Below are 21,199 nucleotides of genomic sequence, written 5' to 3' on the forward strand. Positions count from 1 at the left end.
CGCGCACACGCATATGCACACGCACACACACATGCGCACACATACACGCCCATAAGCACGCACATGCACACACACATACTAAGGAGGCTCTCTCTCTTTTGGAACAAACTACGGAAAACAAGGCACCTTCACTTGCACTCAGTGGCAGACAACTTTGCAGACTTGGAAATCCCAGCACCGGAAGGCTGGCCCCCGTCCTGGTCCCTGTCTTGTCACGGCCGGCCGGCTGGCCAAGCTCAGACAGGACACCTCACGTCTCAGGCTCACCCGCTGAAGCCTAGGGGCCCCCATCCTCCTCTCCCCTCTGCTTCCCTTCCGTACCTGCCCACGGCCCAGTGAGGGGTGCAAAGGACCCCACAGGCCCCAGGTGGAAGCCCCAGGGGAGGGAGAGCACACCCACAAAAGAAGGTCCCAGGAGGACCCAGACGCCTGGAGACGGTCCCCAGAACCCCAGCCCAGGGGCTGCTCCCACTCTGGATGCCCACAGGGTGGCCTTCCAGAGCGAGGTGCCATGGAAACCGACACCTCACACAGGGGAGTGAGGTTTTCTTTGCTTTTTTCCGTTTTTAGAGGAAATGGGTGTCTTCAAAGTTTCGACAAACCACCGCGAGAACTCAGCATGGCCCTGTGCATAAACCACCCTTGGGCTCACCTCCTTCCCACAGGTCCTTTGGTGACAGTGTGGGCGCAGGCGGGGCACCCCCAGGCCTTCTGCTCTCACTTCCCTGAGGGTCCCCGACGCCCTTCCAGATTCCACCTCCCGCGTCCTCCCGGCCCCGGCGCTCCCTCTGAGCTCCGCTCACACACTGCACATGTCTTGGTTCTGCGGTTAATATATATTTGTCCCTCCGCCAGCCGGGAAGGCTGGGTGGTGTGGTTTTACCTGCCCCTATATTCGGTGCCAATGAATCCACTGTGTAAGTGAAGCCACAAATTATCCCCTCCATTTGTTTAAAAAAAACCCACACAGTTTTTCTCTTATGTAAGGTTTACTGGTTTGTTCTGTAACAATTTGGTCTGATTTGCAAAGTGGGTAATTTACACCTTGCACCCCGGAGTCTCAACTCCCCACCTTCACTCTGAACGGCAGCCTGAGCGGAAGAGGGTGAGGGAGGGAGGGGGAGGAAAGGAGGGAGGATGGGGAGAGAGGACAGAGTGAGGGAGTGGGGAGAAGGGAGGGGGAGGGAGGTAGGAGAAACCCAGAGGTGTTAAATCCCCAGAAAACTGAAAGGTTGTCCCACTAGAGTATTTTTTACTCCTCTGTGTTAAATCATTAGAAAACCTATGTGTAAACTGCACAGGTCACAGCTAAGCGGCACGGCCCATGGCCCCTTGCACTGAGGTCGTCTTCGGAGGCCGCATTTGACCTGCGTTTGTGTCCCTGGGATTCCCGTCTCCCCCTTCACTATGGGGAGACGGTTCACTGACTCCACTAAGGGTAACTCATAATTCAGAATGGGGCCTCCTCCTGAAGCCGTGCCAGGTCCGGGGTTCATCACGCCCTCCTGCTGCTGCCATCTGATTCCATACCCGCAGACGGCGATGGCGTGGAGGAAAACCCGCCTGCACCCAAGCTCCCCAGGCGTCCCTCCTCCCCGCTCCCGATGCGCCTGTGCTCCCGATGAGCCTGTGCACCAGGAGGAGCCCAGGAGAGGCCGGACTGACGTCCTCCTGGCTGGCTTCTTGCACCCACACAGCACCTTGCAGAGTTAACTCTGTTTTTATAACATTCTTGACGGCTTCTCTCCAGAACTGGAATCCTGAAGAGCCAGGTCTGGAGTTTGCGTTTCTGTGTGGGGTGTGGCACCCACCCATCCCGCCGGTCAACACCTCTGACAACACAGGGACACTGCAAACGAGGGGCCTAGCGGGTAATCGCTCAGCCCCTCCCAAGCACTTCAATCTCACAGGACCCACAGGGGCCACATTTTCTCCCTGAAGGATAAGGGGAAGCTCGAGGAGGACTGGTTCAGGGAACTCGATCACTCCTCTGCCCTAGACGCAAACACAAAGATCCCCACACCAGTGATGAGAAGGTAAATTAAAAGTTCCCCAGTCTTTATATGCTCGCCCAACACAACCATCTAATTACAGCGTCAACAGGTTAGCAACACACTCCTGCAAGTAACACAGACACTTCATCCTGCCCTTGGGTAATATCCTGCCCTTGGACCCCTACCCAGCGCACTCAGACCCCCAGCCCATGCCCACCAGCAGCTCCCAGACAGGCTGTCTCACGATCACCTCTGCACTATTGCTGATGAAATTCTGTGACTCTGCCCATAGTGTTTAGTTTGGACCACAGAGCTCCACCCCCCCAGGAGGCCCATGACCTTCACCAGATACTTTATTCTCACCATCCTCTAACTGAAATTCAGCATTTCCTTTGATTAGACATATTGGCAACAAACCATAGACATGATCATTAGGACCAGTCCCTGTGGCTTTGTCCCTGATACAAATAAGAGAGGCTTTCAACTCACGTAACAGTTGTCATGGCCTCTCCAAGTACTTCTGCTCATCACCCCTCAAAATCATAACAGCTATTAGACCTGTGGCTGTGAAGGAAGCCTGGTTTCCCGGTAAACTTTGGCATTTTATTGCATGCATTTAAACACAGAATTCGGAGGAAGGGTCACAGTCTCAAACCACTGGGACACAAAGGGATCCCTGACACCAAAGAGGTGAGGAACCCTTGGTCTGTGGGTGTTTGGAGCACGGATTGAAGGCATGATACCTGCACACATATATTCATATAAAACACAGTGTCCTTTGCCAATAAACCACTGTCTTCAGCCAAATGGCCAAGAAACACAAACAAATTCCACCCAACCCCCAATCGTTCTGGAATGGCCACTTTCTGACACAGGCCAGGCGGCGTTGCCTCATTTGGGGCAGGCTGGTCACCCCCATGTCCAGCCATAGAGAGAGCAGCCTGCTGAGAAGGACATCCTGGGAGAAGGTCCCAGCATGGACCTACCCTGACGCTGACTTTTTCGCCCAGGGCCAGACCCAAAGCCGGGGCTCCTCCCAAGTCCCCGCTTCTCCAATGAAGCCCCACCTGTTTCCCCAGATGATCTGACAGGGAGGGGAGACGGAGAGGGTGACGCCCGGCCAGAGCTGGCAGGATTGCAGGTACACGTCCTGCCCTGCAGCGATCCTGAAGGTCGAAGTGACACGCCAGAAAGCAAGCGTACCGTCACCGGGCTCGCTGCCCTCTTCCGGGAAGAGGAGCCGGCTGACAAGCGGCGTGTACTCTGGAATTCAGCACCCACAGAACAACATTCCTGTCCTTTAGCACACTGATAGCAGCTCAGTCCTAAGACTGATAATTTAATTATAAGTTTTCATGTCAAATTACACTGCGCACCAACAGGCAGAAACTAAACAGAATTCTCCCGTCTCTTCGTGGACCCCCTAAGGGACACGATGATCAAGAAGTCTTTAAAAACTGGCAATAGCAGATGTTAGTTAAAAAGAAAAGAAAGAAAGAAATGCTTTCCCATCATTACAGATGAGCAAGGACTTTTCTTCTGGACACTAATCTCATATGTAGTGATCCGGGCACCACGAGGTTTTCCAACAGCTAAAAATGTCATCAGCGCCCACCCACTAGATTTCACAAGAGAGCGACTAAGGGAAAATAAAGTGACATTCCAGTTACCCTGGGAGAGGTTTTCCCAAGTCTGTTACCGAGTTCACTGAGGACAAAAAGGCGACCGTGTTAACGTCTAAAATCATTTTCTTCTCCTGATAAAAATGTCTGATTTGCCTTTAAAAAACTAAAAAAGTAAATAATAATAATACAAAAAGAAAAAATAACTAAAGGAAGTAGGAACTGAGCAATCTCAAATGCCAGCCTGAAAAGAGAGTAAATAAGAGAAGCTATTCAAATCATGAAATCTGTTATCTACCCATTAACCAATGCAAACAAATCAAATGAAGTTACTCCAGCTGAAGAATTTACAATTAAGTGGTTTTCATACTTGAAATTCTTAAACATCGTTTTAGATATACTCTATAGCTTTCAGGCTGCTTTCAAATGAACATAGTGCTCATAACAAGACAGCCAGTCCCACAGGGAACGGAAGTTCTGAATTTAATCCTAACTGAATTTAAGTGGGGGCCCTGGTATTTCCGGCATCAAAAAGACAATGAAGATAAAGTGGTAAGTAAGACTCGACCTTTGGCAGCTGGCTCTGCCAAATTCAGAGCCTATCTGAATTCAAGGCTCTCTAGTAAGCTTTCCGGTAGTTTGCGAATGTGCACTGAGCTACGAAGTCAGGCTCCTGCTACTCAAAATAAACATCAGCTCCTCAACCCTCCGGAGCCTTGATTCCTAGTCTACACGGATGGGCTTGAACAGGGTATCTCACAAATTCCCTTCCCATGGTAACCGGATCTGGTATTTCTACCTCTCTCGTCTTCTCTCCCCAACCTGTGTCCCTAAGCACAATTCCTAAGCCAGAGCTCTAGGAATTCCTGCAGTCCTTTTCTTGGGCTTCACCGGGAAACTAAACAGCCTCGTGTCCAATCCTGAGGATGCCAGGGCTCCAGGCTAACCCTGCACTAGCCCTGAGAATGCAAAGAGAAAAATCTCCAGTTGTTTCAAGTTAAATCAATGCAGCCGAGGGCTGGCAAGCTGCTGAACCTGGTCCAGGTCCAGGAGCCAGGCTGCCAGGCGTGGCGTGGCCCTAGCTGGACAGCCTGCCCTCGATCTGGAAGCAGGAGCTGGCCTAGAGGAGAGGGGCCCAGTCTCCATCACCTCCAGGAAGCGGCCTGGGCTCCCACTGCAGTGCGGCTGCCCAGACAGAAGGACGTGTGATTGTCAGAGCATCTAGGGGTCTAAGTTAGACGGGTCCAGGAATTCTGGCTTCCCTGTGAAGCAAATCAAGAAGTGACCTGTTTCCCTTAGGTTCATCTGCGTTGTCACGTATTGCAGAATCTCCTTTTTTAAGGCTGAATAATATTCCATGGTACGCAAATACCACATTTTCTTTACCCATTCATCTGTCAAAGGACATCTGGATTGTTTCCATATCGCGGCTACTGTGAAAAATGCTGCAGTGAACATGGGAGTGCCAGTGAGCCAGTCACCAGACAAATACTGCATGATTCCACTGATAGGAGGCATCTAATAGTCAAACTCATAGAATCAGAGTGGAATGGTGGCGCCAGGGCCTGGGGGCAGGGGGAAATGGGGAGTTACTAATTGACGGGCATAAAGCTTCAGTTAAGCAGGGTGAGTAAGTTCTAGAGACCGGCTGTACAACATTGTACCTAAAGTCAACAATACTGCATTGTGCACTTAAAAATTTAAGAGGGGAGATCTCACGTTAAGTGAGATAAAATAAAATATACAAACCAAAATAGAGCAATCTGTTAAGCTTTGTGTCACCAACACAATTCAGACGTGGATGTCGATTATCCCTGGTGGTGGAGGAGAAACGGAATCGGTAACAGTGCCGCCCGTATCTGATCAGGCACATCGTTGGACAAACTACTGAAACAGCAAAACTGGCTGGACGTGGACTGGTGCGTCCGGAGCAGCTAGAGAGGCAGGCCAGCTGGCTGCTGGATGGAGTCCCTGGGGAGGCAGGTCCTCCCAGGTTTGCCAGAGCCCAAGGTGAGGTTTTCAGATTCACAGATCTAACGCACTGGGTCCGCTCACCCAGAAGCTACTCCGTTCTCTGCATGTAGACTGGGAAACCAGAATCCCAACGGAGTCATTTATAACAGGGAATGAGATATTAACCTCCATATTTCTTTCCAGGGATCAGGTACAGGAAAGATGGGACTAGCGACTGGGAGGAAGCTTGGTCAGCGTGATAACAGTTACCAAGTCCCCGGGGTTTAGTAAGCTCACGCCGTCTTCCCAGCAACCACTAAGTGGGCCTTCCCTTTCCCACATTGACAGAGGGAGAAACTGAGGCACAGAAAGCACAAGAAGTGGCCCCCAGCAGGAAGGGTGGAGCCCAGAGCCAGGACGCTGACCCCAGGTCCCAGGTAGTCTGTGGTCTGACCACTCAGAAAGAGCCTGACTCTGGAGACTACCTGCGCTCAATCCCCACCGTGTGACCTAGGGCAGGTCACTTAACTCTCCGTGCCTCAGTTTCCTGTCGCCAAAATGTGGACAGTGCCCACCAAAGGGTGGTTGCGAAAACGGAATTAACTTACACAGGCAAACTGCCTAGACCTGCACCTGGCTCGTGTTCAGCCCTGCGTGTCTGTTAAATACACTGTAAATCGTGAATTAGATCCTCCCAGAGCTAAGGATGAACCCCACCATCCCAGGACCGCAGTGTCCTGGGTCTTCATCAGCACATCTACACACTGTCTCCTAGGGCCTGTGACCCCTGACCAATCTCCTACATCTTTCTCATTTGTACAGGGTTTACTCTCAGAGGATGACCTCCTCCTCAGATTCCAGGGTGCTCTATCCCGTAGCTGCCGCACCCCATGTCAGAAGAGCTGCAAAGCAGCAGGGCCAGCAGCAGGCACAGGACACCAGAAGTCAGTGGCCACGCTAATCTCCACCAGCTGCAGGACAACCGAGGATCCAGTGTCTGCTTGCTTTCTCTGTTTTTCTCCAGCCACCCTCCAGCCAAACGACAACCAGCCTTTCACCCTGAGCATCGTATCATTTTTGCTTAAATGGTCTAAAATAACTGAATAAGTGGTATAACCGTCAGAAACCACATTACAAAGCTGGCTGCACATTTTAAACATGGGCGGGGACTTTTGAAAAATACTGATGCTCAGACACTCCCCCCCCTCCCCGAGCATGTGAATCAGGATCTGCCGGGAGCGTGGGCATCGCTACCATTTTAAAAGCTCCCCTGGCGAAAGTGAGGTGCAGCCAGAGGAGAGGATCCCCAACTTGCTCAGTGAAAGTGGGAGATAAAAGGCAGTTGTTACAGCGTGAAAATCAGAACGCTCTTATTTCAGTGCAGTTGAAAAGTAAGGTCTGCTAGGAAACGCAAATGCCAACCCCGAAAGAGGAACTTTTTCAACGCCCTGCAAAGGCGGGACGCCCGCTGGACGAGCTCACAGAAATATCGACGCGACGACTTGAAGAGAGATAAAACAACTCGGATTCACAGACCCAGGGATGCGAACTAATGGAAACTTCAGGGCACGCACAGAAACAAGGCCACCAGCAAACAGCCAGAGAGATTTTTTTTTTAAATAAACTAAAATCCTTTTTCCAACGCTTTCAAGTTCCACCCGCAGCATTATAAATACTACCTGAAAGATTACTTTAGTTCTATGTTGTACAGGTTGACGAGTTTTGACTCAAGTTTACAGTCAAAGGCAAGACCTAGAACATTCCATCTGTGTGTATGTGTTTCTAAACTGGTCAGGGAAGCTGGTTAGTGGTAGTGAACTGATAGTGAACCTAGTTAGAGAATGGCCCAGGGAAACAACGACCACTCAGGAATGTCTGAAAGAGGAGGTGGTTAAAGCTCCTTTCGCACAATAGAAACAGGAACCACACGTCCTCCCGGGGTGATGACAGGAGCTGGCTCTCCGGGGCCAGTGCCAGGCACAGCTGCTTCCAACGGTGTGCAACCTGGAGAGGCAATGGGCAAGGGCCCTTCATCTGAGCATCCACCGTTCACGCAGAGGTTCCAGGAAACGGGTGCATGAGTCTGCTACCACTGTGATACCTGTGATGGTCAGTTTTATGTGTCCACTTGACCAGGCCAGGATGCCCAGCTGTGTGACCCGATGCTAATCTAGGTGTTGCCATGAAGGTATTTTTTAGATGTGATTAACATCTGCAATCAACTGACTTTAAGTAAAGTGGATTACCTTCCATAATGTGTGTGGGCCTCGTGCAATCAGGTGAAGGCCTTACAAGGAAAGACTAAGATTTCCTGGAGAAAAAGGAATTCTGCCCCAAGACTGCAACCTGAGTTTTAAAAATCCCTGCCTGAGTTTCCAGCCTGCGGATTTTGGACTCAAGACGGCAACATCAACTCTTCCCTGAGGCTCCAGCCTCACAGCCTGCCCTGCACACTTCAACTTGCAAGCCCAGAATCTCGTGAGCGAATTCCTTAAAACCAATCTCTCTCCCCCAACCCTCTGTCTCTCTCTCCTCTCTCTCTATATATATACATATATATATACACACACACACATATATGTTCATATATCCTATTGGTTCTGTGTCTCTAGACTAACACACTTGGAGCTACTCACTTGTTTCTCTGGGAAACGTCCCCTCGGGAACATGGTGGCTGTCAAAGCTGGGGCTCTCCAGAGGGTGGGACTTCTCAGCAGCCCATCTCCCCTCCTGCTCCCCCATCTCCAGATGTCTCCACAGAGGCCCCGATTCCCTCCATAAACAGAGTCCCTCCCCACAGCAACCTGGGACATGGTCACCCAGCAGTCATTCCTTGGTGCCTCCCAGCTAGGTCACGCTCCCAGACCCCACTCTGCACCAGTCAGTGGGAAGCCAGGCCTCTCAGCCAAACTGGCCATCAGGTCCACGGGAAAGGGGGAAGTGGCCTGAAAGGGGCTTTTCAGCAACTGCAAGTGTCACTTTGACCCAAACCGGTTACTTCTTCATTCAGGCCCTTGTCTGCCCTCCCGACTAGGCTGACCAGTTCTCTCCTAAGTGCAGGTCCAGTCATGAAAATCTGCAGCGGACTTCCTAAGACTTCCAGCAGGCTTCAGAATAAAGCCAAACTCCACGAAACTGCGCCCATGTCCTCTCCTGCCAAGTTTTCAACAGCTAAACAACAAACATTGGACAGATACGATTTCCAAAACAGGCATCCAGGACCATCTCTTACTGGGGGTGGGGTGGGAACAGCCCAGGGAGACAGAGAATGGAACAGGGAATCACACTTAGATTTTTCCTGGGTTTGCAATTATCTCCTCCTTCTTTCTCTGTCTTTCATTCTTGTCTTTTGTCCTATAAAAGAGGGATTTCTAAAGTCTCCTACCATCTGCAGTGGGCTGAGTGGTGGTCCCAAAAGAGACGTCCAGGCCCTCATCCCTGGAACCCGTGAATGGCATCTTATTTGATAAAAAAAAGTGTCTGCAGATGTAACTAAGTTAAGGATCTTGAGTTGAGGAGACTATTCTGGATTATCCTGGTGGGCCTCAAATCCAATGACAAGTGTCCTTACAAGGGACACAAGGGAGAAGTCACGTGATGATGGACACAGAAATTGGGGTGACGCGGTCACAAGCCCAGGAACGCCCAGGGCTGCCAGAAGCTGGAAGAAGCAAGAAGGTTTCTCCCCTAGCGCCTTCAGAGGCAGCATGGCCCTGCCAGACTTCAGACTTCCAGCCTCCAGGGAACAGAGAATGTGAGAGAATGAATTCTGCTGTTTTAAGTCTCCCAGTTTGTGGTAATTTGTTATGGCAGCCCCAGGGATCTAATGCACTTTCTTTTTTTTTTTTTTTTTTTTTCATTTCTGTGTATCCTTTTTTTTTTTGTGAGGAATATCAGCCCTGAGCTAACATCCATGCTAATCCTCCTTTTTTGCTGAGGAAGACCGGCTCTGAGCTAATATCTATTGCCAATCCTCCTCCTTTTTTTTCCCCCAAAGCCCCAGTAGATAGTTGTATGTCATAGTTGCACATCCTTCTAGTTGCTGTATGTGGGACGCGGCCTCAGCATGGCCAGAGAAGCGGTACATCGGTGCGCGCCCGGGATCCGAACCCGGGCTGCCAGCAGTGGAGCGCGCACACTTAACCTCTAAGCCACGGGGCTGGCCCTCTAATGCACTTTCTAAACCTGCCACAACAAACCCCCCCTTCCTGTCCGCAGCCATCACAGAGAAGGCAGGGACTCTTCCCTGTGGCTGAAGAGGAGAACAGCCAGGGGACTCAGGCCCCAGTCACGCCGGGGAATTCTGAATCCTGGGGACAGCCCTGTAATGCCCAGGCACCGGGTGGGAGCCCTGGCCACAGGGATGATTCTCAACCCAGCTCCGGCCTGTCCCACCGCCTCGTCTCGGTCCTTTGTGGGCGGTGGCCTGAGGACAGTGCCTGTTGGACATGGTGCCAACAGCTCTGCTCTCAAAGAATGATTAAAACCCAAACCATCAAGACTCACACCTGTCCAGCCCCCGTGTCTGCACTCGGGACCCTGAGCCCACCACCCCTGCTGAGACTGTGTGCGGCAGCAATGTGCCCCCCACCGTCAGCGCACCCCGGCAAATGCACAGAGAAATCCTTGGTCAGACCCCTACATGCCCACGTCACCATCCTGCTCCCCACTCCCCCACCTTCACACCTGCACAGTCGTTCAATCATTCATTCACTCACAAACGGGAGGCAGCACAGGCCTCGAGGGTGGACAAACTTGGGTATCCTGGCTCTATCACTTATCAGTTCCCTAAACCATTAAAAAAGGTTTATATCTAACCCCTCAAAGCTTTTTGAAAAGCAAACAGTAAACACTCCTCAATGGTCCCTCTTGTTTTTATTACGGACTGAGCAGCGCCATCCGGAAGAAATAGAATGTGAGCCATATATGTAATCTTAAATCTTCTGAGAGCCACATATAAAAAGCTAAAAATGGCGGTATTATTTTTTAAATTATATTTTCTTTAACCCAACAGGGCCAAAATATTATCATTTCACTATACAGTCAGTATAAAAAACACTGACGGAGATGACCATTTTTTGTACTAACAGTTTGAAACCAGGTGTGCACTCTACACTTAGGGCACATCTCAGCTGGGACTAGCCACATCTCAAGTGTTCAAGGCCACATGTGGCCACCGGCTACTGTTCTGGACAGCCCGGATGTTGACCCTCGAGTCCTCTGAGGGCAGATGCCACCTGCTCATTCCCAGCATCGAGCACAGTTCTCGGGACACGCAGACACTCAGGAACAGCTTGTCATAGGCATGAGGGAGCACATGCCGAGTCACAGAAACTAGTAACTCACACCCACGTGGGGCTCACTTATGAAACAGCTCCGCATGCTTTATCTTCATTAATCCTCGCAACTCCCTCAGGAAGTCTTCATCTTTCCCCTTTCCGATGATCTGGAAATCCAGGCTCAGAGATGCCCAGCAACAACCAACATCACCAGCCAACAAACGGTGGGGCTGGAACCCAGTTCTCCAGATGCCAAGTCCCACCCTCTCACCTGCCTCGGAGCGCCTTTCAGCTGTGGGCCCTTCCATGAAACGCCTTGTGCAGCTCATTTTTACAGGTGGCCATAAAGCACTGCACCCCACCCCTACACCCCTCTGAGGAGCGGGACTCGATGAGCACGTGAGGAGCATCTGAGCACATCTTGCCTCTTGGCCCCAGACAGGGGAAAAGTGGTACCTGGGAAGCTCTGGCTGCTCACTTCAAACGTGGGCTTTGATTTCTCTCCTTGAAGGTGAGCCAGGGGGCAGGGAGCACCACCTCAGCTTAAGAAATGGAATAACAAATGTAGTCCATGCCCCCTGCGGGGGGAAACTGTCTCCCAAAAGGATATATTGAAGTCCTAACCCCCAGTATCTGTGAACGTGACCTTATTTGGAAATAGGGTCATTACAGATGTAATCAGGTTAAGATCAGGTCACGAGGGTAGACCCTAATCTAATATAACTATTAGATTAGGTGTCCTTGTGAGAAGAGGATGGACACACAGACACACAAGCAGGGTGATGACGATGTGAAGAGGGAGGCAGAGACTGGAGTGATGTTTCTGCAAGCCGAGGAACGCCAGCGACCCCCAGAACCCCTGAGAGATGCATGGAACAGATCTCCCCTGGAAACTTCAGAGAGAATGTGGCCCTGCTGACACCTTGATTTCAGACTTCTGGCCTCCAGAACTCGGAGAGAATGGATTTCTGAAGTTTTAAGCCACCCAGTGTGTGGAACTTTGTCACGACAGCCCTTGGCAACTACGACACCCACTAAGATCTGAATTGGGCTGCAGACCGATGGCCTCTTCAGATACCAAAGGCCATGAATCAAACAAAAACAACGTCCATGTGAAGGGGTCAGAGACAAGCTTCTGCCTCCTTCCCCTCGCCACTTCCTCCTCTCTCCACAAGCAGGAGAAAGAGCTAGAGGATTGTGAACTTCAGTGAACCACACTGAAGGAGAAGTTGATAAGGATGGTTCCGACAGCAGTGAACTCAAATAACCACTCTCAAAGATGAAGAGTCATCTGTCGTCTGCCAAGCCAAAGTCAGCAAAACTGCTCACTTCCTGGAAACAAGTCAGAAATCACAAAGCGAATTTCCCACGGACAGAAATGTCTAAAATTGCCTCACCCTTTCTGCCTCGACCTGGTGCTGCTCTAAGGCAGGATCTTCACCCTCTAATCTGATTTGCACAAGAAGAAACAAATTATCCAAGTCCAGTTCACTGTGTCTCTTGAGAAATACAAGAAGGAAGAGGTGGTAACCGCTGAAAAAGATATCAAAGAAAAACTACCGACTTATCCAGGCAAAGCAGCAGGAGACTGGCAGCATCTCAAGACCTGCGGGAGAAGTGCAGGAGTCCTGTGAAGGGCAGGCAGACGTCAGGGTGCCTGCGAGCGTGCCCTCGAGGTGAGGAGCTCCTCCTGGTCAAGCAGACAGGAGAGCAGCAGGCGCTTACTCTGGATGAGCTCCCTTCCAGCTCGTAACGAGAGTACGCTGAGGACCAGCACCTTTCCCAGCGGCCAACACTGCCACAGCACCTACACGCACAGGCCGGCTCCCAGCCCCTTAGGGCTCCAGTCATTAACTCCCACCCCCCGTGGGGGGCTGCCGTCTCGTCCTCACCCCCAGGCCCGAGGAAGGCGCTGACAGGGATGTCCACGGGCCACAGCACACAGACCGCGAGCGCAGAGGAGGGACTTGACCCTGTGATCGGGTCCAGAGCCCCCTCCTAAGCGCATGCTACCCTATCAGCTTCAAGTCCTGCTCTAAGACGGATGGGGAAAACTGGGTTCAAAAAGAGAATACCAGTATTTCAAAATCCAGATGGAATAACAATGGGATGACCCCTGTTATACCTCTGTTATTGGAAAGGGAGCAAACCCAAAAAGGCAAGAGAAGCACAGAAAGCGAAAAGCATGAGTCCTCCAGTGGCACCAGCTCCCACAGGGCAGGTCTGTCCCCCGGCACGGCCGCAGTGTGGACGAGCCTGGAGGAACTGTCCACTGTCTGCAAACAGCGGTAACACTGCCTGTGTAGATGGCTGGAGTCCACCACGCACTTTCTGACTATACAGTCTTGGCCTCCAACCCTGGGCGGGAGTCCCCATCTCCCGGTAAAGACCCTGAGACCAGGCCCTTCCCGCTGCGCCGGCGAGGTAAGAGCCCCCACAATGGGTGCGTGTCACCATACAGGACAAACCTCCCCAAAACTCTGTGCCAGAAAAGACAGTGAGCCAACAGTCATCAGCTGGACATTAAACAGCAGGAGTTTAAAAGGAAACGAAAATTTTTTTTCTGCCAGAAGGAAGAACTAAACCCTCAACACCAGTTAATGAATTACACCAACCAATGAGCCGATTAGGTAACATTTTTTAAAGATAAGCAAATAATTAAAATCCAATCATCCAACTTAGTTGCTTGCATTTATAGTTCCTCTAATTTTGTTCTTAAGGGGCCGGCCCCATGGCGTAGTGGTTAAGTTCATGCACTCTGCTTTGGCGGCCCAGGGTTCTCGGGTTCAGATCCTGGGTGCAGACCCACGCACCCCTCATCAAGCCATGCTGAGGTGGGGTCCCACGTAGAAGAGCTAGAAAGACGTCGAACTAGGACACATAACTATACACTGGGGCTTTGGGGAAACAAAAAATTGTCCTTAATAGTCTGTGACCATTAAAAGGCATTCAGAAACACAGCTGTGCTTCAGGACGTGAAGGAAGACGGTTATTCTTCTAGTATAGGAAGCCCACGGACTTCCACTGGTAACAAAGTGAAAAACAGCCTTGCGGGACTTAACTGCTGGGCATCGGTCAGCAACTATTTAACTACGGTCATCCAAACCCACTCCTGTAAAAGGAGACTTCTTTCCTTCTATAAAGGAACCCAAACCCAAAATTTCCAACTAATGGAACAGCAACATATGGGGGAGAGGAAGAGAGTCTCATAAAAATGGATTTATTTTCACATTTAAACACATATACAATGTATTTTTACCCAAATCAGCATGTGTGTCATTTCTGTTGTTTCTGTTTGACAATATGAAGACCAAACCAAAAACAAAGAACGTGGCATATGTCATATGAACCACTCGAATAATCAACTGCACATAAATTAATCCCTTATTGTGACTCACTGACTGGGCCTTGTGAAATAATTACTAAGATTACATAATAATAACTGGAACTTAATACTCAAATTACTTCACTTTTTTCAGACATGAATTTACTAAAAATAATTCAATTATCAAGACAAAATAACTCAATAAAAAGATGTTCTTTAACATTCTAATATTAAGAAAAAGAGGCAAATCCAAAGAAAACACACTTACATAACAGATTTAGCTTTAAAAAACAAAAACTCTCACAAACCAGGATATTTAATCCAATCTCCTTTACCTTCAACAGATACTCTGTTGACCTGCGATAATTAATTTTTAGAATGAGATTATCAAAGAAAAACTCAATCATTTGTTAAATTCTCTACTTATTAAAGCAGGAAACTAAAATCATTTCAGATTTTTTAAAGCAAGTTTGAACTTGTTTCAAAGTCAAGACTGAACTGCAAATACCATATTAAGAAAACTCTTTAAAGAGTTTTCTAGAAATACTAAGTTATCTAGAATAGCCTCTTATCTGGAGCACTCCATTCAATAAATATCCCAGTTATTTCTAACAGCTTTGCTACACAGAATAGTTTTTTCTTCTTCTCCATAATGTATAATCTTCTGAGAAATACACGACAGAGAACAAATGTTTTCCTGTTAATTCTATCCCAAGGGAAGCATATTAAATCCTTTCTGAACAATTCTAAGGAAACAGGATTTTACAGATGTTTATGAGGTCTAGTTATCTCTTGCTTAACAGATTGGATGTGTTCTAATAAAATTCCCTGAAAAGTACATTATCCATTGACAGACACTATAAAATTAGAAATGCCTTCCAGGGATGACAGGGGAAACCTAGGAGTACCTAGATACAATTTTATTGATTTAACAGTGCCTTTAAATCAATAATTTTGAAGTATATTGTTAGAATTTAGTTTATCATATTTAAGTACAACAATATTATGCTGTGCATAAAAGTAATATTTTTAAAAATTACCTAGAATAGTCAAATTCATAGAGACAGAAAGGACCTGGAGGGAGGGGATGGGGGTTAGTGTTTAACAGGTACTGAGCTTCAGTTGGAAAGATGAAAAAGTCTAGAGATGATGGTGATGGTTGCACAACAGTATGAGTGCACTTAATGCCACCAAGCTGTGCCCTTAAAAATGATTAAAATGGTAAATTTTATGTTATGTATATTTTACCACAACAAAAAAAAACTCCGTATGGTTAAAGATAGATAGACTGACTGATACATAGATAGTAAGTAGAAAGACGACAGACAGACAGACAGACAGAGACAGAATTGCATGTAAAAATAGTGCCTACTAAGAACGCCCAAAACTCTCATGGCCTGATCCTGCCCTTCTCTTTCCTCATAGCTCGTGGCTGCTGTGGCTGCAGCAAGCCCAGAACAGCTTCTCTTCAATCTGGACCGTGAATCACCTGGTGATCTGGTTGAAATGCAGAGTCTGATTCTGGAGGTCTGGGTGGGGCCCGGATTCTGTTGCTGCCGACCCACGGGCCTCACTGGGAAGAGCAAGGCTGTAAAGCCTGGAGCGGTCCAGGGGCAGCTCTCGCCAAGCCAAGACGAGAAAGAGTATGAACACAGTATGAACAACCCGAGTGGCCGTTTTTGCACTTCCCCCTCTGCTGCCTTCTTCCTGGCCTCTGCTCCTGGTCACAGTTACAGAGGAGCTGCAGGTGCTCAACCAGGGACAGCTGAGAGGGGAACACGCGTCAGGCGTTCGAATTTCGCTCCTGAGCTGCTGGGGCCTGTGGCTACACGGTAACTAACCAGAGTTAATCAGATTGGAAATTAATTAGGTTTGGAATGTGTTTTTGCAACTGCTGTAGAAAAGGTGCCCAGCCAAGTAAACAATGGGTCAACAAGCTTTGAAGAGTGGGAGCAGAGTGTCCTCAAACAGCCCAGAAATGGTTTATAATAAGCCTGGACACAATACAAATGCAGCCGGCAACACTGCTGCTTCGCCGAGCACTGTGACATGCAAGTCACAGACCATTCTAATCTACTCAGCGCAAGATCCTCCAGAATGGTTCCAGTTACGACAGAAACTTTGGAAGTACTGAAATCGTCCTCCACTCACTCTGACATTCATTTTTGGGACAAGCTGCCAGTTAGAAAGAAAGAACAGTTGTCTCTGCTCTTGGTTGTTGACGTGGGTGTCCTGGGCTCGGTGTCCTCACCAGTTTCCTTGAATCAACTGAGTCTGATTTCCTCTAAGCAAGTAGGCTAGTGTTCCCTCTAGGAACTGCCATAAGAGCCAACCCTGAGTGAGACTGCACTGCAAGTGCCAGGCAGAGTGTCAAGCACACACATGCACACACAGGTGCACACACAAACACGAAAGCATACTCACAAACATGCATGCGCATCTACATGTACACACGCTCACCATTTCATTTCATCCTCCCCGCTACTGGTGCGCCCACTTTACAGATCTCGAAGCAGAGGCCACGCGCACTCACGCAGCTGCTCAAGGAGCCCGGAGAAGTAAGCAGCTCGTAACACCGACAGTGGTACGAATGGGCTGGGTGAGGACCTGCCAAACAATAGGGTTGTAATGGCAGCAGAGGGCCATTCTATGAGTGCCTCTGCATTCCACGAGGACGGGAAGGAGATCTGGTCAAGCACTGTTCTAAGCAATTCCACACTTACATGCAGTAAAAGACAATTCTCAAGAAAGGGCCAAATCATGACTCTCAGATACAAAAAAATAAATACATGTTAAAGATCTTATTTAGCTCATCTAATGAGGGAGCCAGACAGATGTCATGACCAGCTCAAGGACGTCCAGAAGGCCCAGACGCGTGGGGGGTGTACAGTAGGAATAGCAGAGTCCATGGAGGGTGACAGGAATGCAGGTAGAAAACACAAAGGAACGATGGAGGGAGGTGCAAATGGAAGCAAAACTGTTTTTTCCACAAGGAAGAAGGACCCACTTCACACCCTCAGACCTAAATTCGGCTCCCAATTCGTACCGTCCCATCACCTCCCACCTTCTCTTCACAGCACTTATGACAGGTGTATCATACAAGCTCTTGGTCTGACGCCAGTCTCTGTACCTGACTCAAACCCCCTCGGGAGAGGCTGTCGGCTTTGTTCCCGCTGTTCCTCAAGCTGGGCACAGCGGCCGATTCGTGGGAGGCGCTGGCTGAATGAACACACGGATTCACATTTGCTAAGGGCTCGCTCGCGTACGTAGGACACTAAAACTAGAACGAACCTGGAGGTCGTGTTGGGGCGGGTAACCAACGTGGCCCCGCAGGGCTCCATAGAGCTTGGAAGAGCACAAAATATGAGTCATCGCAGTCAGGAGATAGTAACCCCCCCCAAAAAAAAGAAGGACAAGGCAATATATGAAAAGGGGAAGTAAGAGACTATAAAATATGCCCTTTAATACTAAGTAAAGGGCCTCTTTATACCTAGCCATTCTTCATTTTTAAGCAATTAATGATTACAATACCCTGACTTTGGAAAAAATATTCCCTTTTTACTTCTGAGTTCTGTAATCCTATTTGAGAATCTGAATTCGGGGAAACAGAGCGGGCCATTTGGTCTTCAACCAGAAGCTGGAACGCACACTGCAATTAAATGAAAATTAAATGTCCAACCCAAATCATACCTGACAATAACTCTAAAAGTTATTCCTTAGCAAATCAGAGAAATCCACGAAATAGGCACACAAAAAGCCCCGCTTTTTAACCCCTGTCCCCTTTACAAGGTGGAGTCACCTATTCTGAGCGTAGAGAAAGAAAATCACATCCATTATGTACCAAGAGCTACTGACCTGTGTGAGGCCCTTTCTCAGCTGCTATCTTGTACAAGCTTCATAATTAACTCTGTAAACACAGTTTGCTACAAATTTAAGATGAGGTAACTGAAACTCAGAGATGGAAAGAATAATCCTTATAAAAAAGTGCCCCAATTGATTCATCAAAAAAAAAATCTACTTGATTCCCAAATGCGGCCATGAGTGAAGGGTGGCACGTCTAAATCTGACTATGGAGGGGGCACAAGTCATTTCAAGAAATGCCATGAGCTGATGGCTTTCCCAAAGACCCACAGTCACACCTCAGCCTTCTATTTCTGAACAGAAACACCAGCTTTTATCGAGGACACAGCGACTCGCAGGCCACTCCCAGTCTTCGAGGGGGCTCTGAGGTGTGCAGAGACTGGCACGGGGTGGCTTCCCAGCACACAAGGCTTCAACTGACCCGGAGCGTTTGCCACCAGGACAGGCTGAACTTTGGCAGCACAAACCACAGTGTTCTTCTTTCTCCAGGACTCGGATGCATCAGAAACCTGGATCACCACCAAATGAGGCTGTCAGGCCCCTTGTGCTGGTGAGAGCACTCCACAGGCACCTTCTCTACCGAAGTTATCCAGAAACAGGGCAGCCGAGCCAGGGAAATGGACGGATCCAGGACCTCTGTCTAAGGGAAGTGGAACAACGTACTGAAGTAGCTGGCTCTGTTTGAATGAGAAGGCACCTCTGAGACATGAAGACACAGCTATACAGTCATATAACTCCACAAGGGTAAGGCGCTTAAGGACTGGGCATTTTGATACAGTGAGCTCGTTAGTTAGGAGACAGCCCAGAAGGCTGTAACATTGTTAACCTCCCACTCATGGTGCAGCAGTGCCTCTGCAGCTCCTGGGCACTGAACAGAATGTACCGAGACACCATTTATCACATCGTGTGTGCACACAGAGCACTCTTGCCCCTTCAGTCTCACTTTAATAGATGTCATTGCTGTGAAGGACGAGGCCGGCTTGGTGACTAAGTCCATAAACCCCGGGGCGGCTTGCCCAGCTCGGATGCCCACTCAGCCGCTTGCGGGCTTGTGTAAACTCACACAGGACCTAACCTTGGTACCTCCCAGGGCCCCAGGGAGGATTACAGCAGTTAAATACATACAGAGTTGAGAGCGGCCTGGCACACGGTCAGCGCAATGTTAGCATCAGCTGTTACGTGGCCAAAATCTGTGAGGGAGCCTCACCTTGGCGTGCCTGTAGATTTGATGGCTGGTTTTGGGGGGTCCCTGAAGGACGTGTGAGGCCTCAGGCTGGGTGACAGCTAATCAGCCTACACGAACAGTATTATAAACATGCCATTCGATCTATTCTACACATCTGAACATGTACTTTCAAATACAGGTAAGCATTTCAGGAGTAACCTGGAACAAAAAAGCGTCTTATATGAGGGGTAAATGTTTATCTACAAGAATTCTTGATGCCTGTGAAAATTGTTAATAATAAAATTAAGAACTTTCAAAAAATAAATAAGGAAATAGATCAGCAGAGTACAAAAATAGAGATGAGTGCATCAGCTAGGCAACCTTAGTTAGAAGGTTGCGTTCTTTGGATCCAACAAATGTTTTTTAAAATTTTAAATAACTCAAGGCAGAATAACAAATAATACTGTAACTCTAACCTTTCAATATGTTTGTTGCACTGGCACTAGCATTACATCGAACAACCTGTAAGAGCTAGATTTCATTCATTATTTAATTCCACTCAGGCCACGAGTCTTTCAAGAAAATGCCCTATTGGGAAATTTTTCATGGCCTAGGATTTTTAGTAAAATTCTAACAATTTAATATTCAGTCATTGAGCATTTGGCCAAAATGTGTAGTAAGTGCACCTCTAATTTTAAAAAATAATGGAAAAAGCAAACTTATGGCAACTTCCCCATGTTTTCCATGTTTCCCAGTAATACATACATTTTGTTTGCTCGTGTGTTTGAGGAGAGAGAGGATGGCCATAATACAGACTATGGGAGATCAAAATTTGCCACCCTAAAATGTATCTCTTTTTTTTTTTTAAGATTTTATTTATTTTTTTTCCCCCCCAAAGCCCTAGTAGATTGTTGTATGTCATAGCTGCACCTCATTCTAGTTGCTGTATGTGGGATGCGGTCTCAGCATGGCCGGAGAAGCGGTGCGTTGGTGCGCGCCCGGGATCCGAACCCAGGCCGCCAGCAGCGGAGTGTGTGCACTTAACCGCTAAGCCACGGGGCCGGCCCTGAAATATATCTCTTTACCTTGATTATTTTGTCTGACGGACATTTGACCTCCTCCAAACAGCTTAAAGAATTTAACCTAGAAGACCTGTTCCAGGAAGGAGTTACAATCGTATGATGGCTGTAATATAATGCAAAATAGATGTTACAATAGGAAAGGCACCAGGAAGCCCATCTTATCAAAAATTCTGTCTCTCCCAGGTCACATTCTCTAGGTGGCCCTGCAAAGAGTTGCCAGACAAACATTTACATTTATAAGGGAAATCTCCATTTGTAAAGGTATCTCCCTCTCTGTATTGGGAAGGGAGGGGGAAGGCCTCTCTAGAAACTTATCAGTGTGGAGGATGAGGCCTTAAATCTGCATACTCTTGATTACTGTGATTTCTGTCTCCCTCCCCACCCCCGACATCCTCCTTTGTCTTTAGCTGAAGATGGTATTTAAGATGAGAATCTCTGCCATTGCATTGAGAAACTCAGTTTCCCTGGTTTCTCCCATGTATACATGTTATTAAACTTGGTATTATTTTGTCCTGCTAACCTGTCTTTTAATTATTTGGCCAGCCATAAGAACAAGGGAAAGGGCAGAGGGGGATTCTCCCTCTTCCCCAACAAGACTAAGAAAGACATTCTCTGAGACTCTGTAAGTCAGGAACACCCAGCCCAGCTGCTGCAGGGTTTCTGAACTGCAAGAGCTCAGGGCTCCGAGGGAGTTATATAGCTCCTCAAAGCAGCCTTGAAAGAAGCAGAGCGTTCCAGCACCTCTTCTGAGTTCTCACAGTGTTGGTGAAAAGCAGCTACTATGGCCTATGTTCCAAAGAAGGTGATACGACGACATTTTCTTTTAAGAGAGTGCCAGAGCCCCATTATAACAAAGGACACACACAACTGTCACTGAGGTCTCGGGGAGAGGAGAAGATACCGTCTGAGGCCAGAAAG

At 48.4% G+C, this 21,199-nt stretch overlaps 1 protein-coding gene across 1 annotated transcript in view; it reads right to left on the reverse strand.

Annotated features, from left to right (window-relative positions):
- The window catches only part of RAB20 (RAB20, member RAS oncogene family), a 34,203-nt gene that overhangs the window by 1,924 nt on the left and 11,080 nt on the right, over positions 1-21,199 (reverse strand). The gene's annotated exons all lie outside the window — the stretch shown is intronic.

The sequence above is a fragment of the Diceros bicornis genome, chromosome 9 (assembly GCF_020826845.1).
Source record: "Diceros bicornis minor isolate mBicDic1 chromosome 9, mDicBic1.mat.cur, whole genome shotgun sequence".
In the NCBI taxonomy this organism is placed as follows: Eukaryota; Metazoa; Chordata; class Mammalia; order Perissodactyla; family Rhinocerotidae; genus Diceros; species Diceros bicornis.